Source organism: Aulostomus chinensis, chromosome 1 (genome assembly GCF_037954235.1).
Source record: "Aulostomus chinensis isolate RoL2024-O1b breed Wild chromosome 1, RoL_Achi_v1.0, whole genome shotgun sequence".
NCBI classification, from domain to species: domain Eukaryota; kingdom Metazoa; phylum Chordata; class Actinopteri; order Syngnathiformes; family Aulostomidae; genus Aulostomus; species Aulostomus chinensis.
This window is the reverse complement of record NC_141320.1, coordinates 22,234,551-22,238,657: the sequence shown is the minus strand read 5'-3', so window position 1 is coordinate 22,238,657 and position 4,107 is coordinate 22,234,551.

The following is a 4,107-nucleotide window of genomic DNA, read 5'->3' as shown; positions in this document are numbered from 1 at the left end:
AACTCTTACTACATTATTGTTGCATTATTTTAAGGTTCGTAGGAACCCTTACTACATGACTGTCATAATCACTTCGAGGTTGTTCGAAACACTTACTACATTCCTGTAAGCATCACTGAGTTAATTAGCAACTATCACTACATTACTGTTAGCATCATTTTGAGTTCATTAGCTATTCTTCCGACATCACTGTCGCATTATTTTGAGGTTCTTCGCAACTCTTACTACATGACTGTAAGCATCACTTTGAGGTTATTCGAAAGTTTCACTCCATTACTGTTAGCATCATTTTGAGTTCATTAGCAATTCTTCCGACATCACTGTCGCAATATTTTGAGATTTGTAGCAACTTTTACTACATTACTGTCGCATTATTTTGAGGTTCGTACCAACTCTTAGTACATGACTTTCAGCATCACTTTGAGGTTATTCGAAACGTTCACTCCATTACTGTTAGCATCATTTTGAGTTCATTAGCAATTCTTACTAAATCACTGTCGCATCATTTTAAGATCTTTAGCAATTCTTCTGACATCACTGTCGCAATATTTTAATGTTAGTAGCAACTCTTACTACATGACTGTCAGCATCACTTTAGGTTGTTCGAAAACTCTGACTACATTACTGTGAGCATCAATGAGTTTATTAGCAACTATCACTACATTACTGTTAGCATAATCTTGAGTTCATTAGCAATTCTTACGACATCACTTTCCCATCAGTTTGAGATCATTACCAATTCTTCTTACATCACTGTCGCATTATTTTGAGGTTCGGAGCAACTTTTACTACATTACTGTCGCATTATTTTGAGGTTCGTAGCAACACTTACTACATGACTGTCAGCATCACTTTGAGGTTATTCGAAAGTTTCACTCCATTACTGTTAGCATCATTTTGAGTTCATTAGCAATTCTTAATACATCACTGTCGCATCATTTTGAGATCATTAGCAATTCTTCCAACATCACTGTCGCAATATTTTGAGGTTCGTAGCAACTCTTACTACATTATTGTTGCATTATTTTAAGGTTCGTAGCAACTCTTACTACATTACTTTCAGCATCACTTTGAGTTTATTCGCAACTATCACTACATTACTGTTAGCATCATTTTGTTTTGATGAGCAATTCTCACGACATCACTGTAGCATTAAATTGAGTTCATTAGCAACTCTTACTAAATGACTGTCAGCATCACTTTGAGGTTGTTCGAAACTCTTACTACATTACTGTAAGCATCACTGAGTTGATTAGCAACTATCACTACATTACTGTTAGCATCATCTTGAGTTCATTAGAAATTCTTCCGACATCACTGTCGCAATATTTTGAGGTTCGTAGCAACTTTTACTACATTACTGTCGCATTATTTTGAGGTTCGTAGCAACACTTACTACATGACTGTCAGCATCACTTTGAGGTTATTCGAAAGTTTCACTCCATTACTGTAAGCATCATCTTGAGTTCATTAGCAATTCTTCCGACATCACTGTCGCAATATTTTGAGGTTCGTAGCAACTTTTACCACATTACTGTCGCATTATTTTGAGTTTCGTAGCAACTCTTAGTACATGACTGTCAGCATCACTTTGAGGTTATTTCGAAACGTTCACTCCATTACTGTTAGCATCATTTTGAGTTCATGAGCAATTCTTACTAAATCACTGTCGCATCATTTTGAGATCATTAGCAATTCTTCTGACATCACTGTCACATTATTTTGAGGTTCGTAGCAACTTTTACTACATTACTTTCGCATTATTTTGAGGTTTGTAGCAACACTTACTACATGACTGTCAGCATCACTTCCAGGTTATTCGAAAGTTTCACTTCATTACTGTTAGCATCATTTTGAGTTCATTAGCAATTCTTATTACATCACTGTCGCATCATTTTGAGATCATTAGCAATTCTTCCGACATCACTGTCGCATTATTTTGAGGTCCGGAGCAACTCTTAGTACAAGAATGTCAGCATCACTTTGAGATTATTTGAAACGTTCACTCCATTACTTTTAGCATCATTTTGAGTTCATGAGCAATTCTTACTAAATCACTGTCGCATCATTTTGAGATCTTTAGCAATTCTTCCGACATCACTGTCGCAATATTTTGAGGTTGGTAGCAACACTTACTACATTACTGTAAGCATCACTGGGTTGATTAGCAACTATCACTACATTACTGTTATCCTCATTTTGAGTTCATTAGCAATTCTTCCGACATCACTGTCGCAATATTTTGAGGTTCGTAGCAAATTTTACTACATCACTGTCGCATTATATTGAGGTTCGTAGCAACTCTTACTTCATGACTGTCAGCATCACTTTGAGGTTATTCGAAACACTTACTACATTACTGTAAGCATCACTGAGTTGATTAGCAACTATCACTACATTACTGTTAGCATCATTTTGAGTTCATTACCAATTCTTCCGACATCACTGTCACAATATTTTGAGGTTCGTTGCAACTTTTATTACATTACTGTCGCATTATTTTGAGGTTCGTAGCAACACTTACTACATGACTGTAAGCATCACTTTGAGGTTATTCGAACGTTTCACTCCATTACTGTGAGCATCATTTTGAGTTCATTAGCAATTCTTACTACATCACTGTCGCATCATTTTGAGATCATTAGCAATTCTTCCGAGATCACTGTTGCAATATTTTGAGTTTCGTAGCAACTCTTACTACATTTCTGTTGCATTATTTTAAGGTTCGTAGCAACTCTTACTACATTACTGTCAGCATCACTTTGAGTTCATTCGCAACTATCACTCCATTACTGTTAGCATCATCTTGAGTTCATGAGCAATTCTTTTGACATCACTGTCGCAATATTTTGAGGTTCGTAGCAACTCTTACTACAATATTGTTGCATTATTTTAAGGTTCGTAGTAACTCTTACTACATTACTGTCAGCATCACTTTGAGTTTATTAGCAACTATCACTACATTACTGTTAGCATCATTTTGAGTTGTTGAGCAATTCTCACGACATCACTGTAGCATTAAATTGAGTTCATTCGCAACTCTTACTAAATGACTGTCAGCATCACTTTGAGGTTGTTCGAAACTCTTACTACATTACTTTAAGCATCACTGAGTTTCTTAGCAACTATCACTACATTACTGTTAGCATCATTTTGAGTTCATTAGCAATTCTTACTACATCACTGTCGGATCATTTTGATATCATTAGCAATTCTTCTGACATCACTGTCGCATTATTTTGAGGTTATTAGCATCTTTTAGGACATTGCTGTCGCATTATTTTGAGGTTCGTAGCAACTCTTACTACATGACTTTCAGCATCACTTTGAGGTTGTTCGAAACACTTACTACATTACTGTAAGCATCACTGAGTTTATTAGCAACTATCACTATATTACTGTTAGCATCATTTTGAGTTCATTCGCAATTCCTCCGACATCACTGTCGCAATATTTTGAGGTTCGTAGCAACTTTTACTACATTATTGTCGCATTATTTTGAGGTTCGTAGCAACTCTTAGTAAATGACTGTCAGCATCACTTTGAGGTTATTCGAAACGTTCACTCCATTACTGTTAGCATCATTTTGAGTTCATTAGCAATTCTTACTAAATCACTGTCGAATCATTTTGAGATCATTAGCAATTCTTACTAAATCACTGTCACATTATTTTGAGGTTCGTAGCAACTCTTACGACATGACTGTCACCATCACTTTTGAGGTTATTCGAAACACTTACTACATTATTGTAAGCATCACTGACTTTATTAGCAACTACCACTACATTACTGTCGCATCATTTTAAGTTCATGAGGAATTCTTCCGACATCACTGTCGCAATATTTTGAGATTCCTAGCAACTTTTACTACATTACTGTCGCATTATTTTGAGGTTCGTAGCAACTCTTAGTACATGACTGTCAGCATCACTTTGAGGTTATTCGAAACACTTACTACATTACTGTAAGCATCACTGAGTTGATTAGCAACTATCACTACATGACTGTTAGCATCATTTTGAGTTCATTAGCAATTCTTCCGACATCACTGTCGCAATATTTAAAGGTTCGTAGCAACTTTTACTACATTACTGTCGCATTATTTTG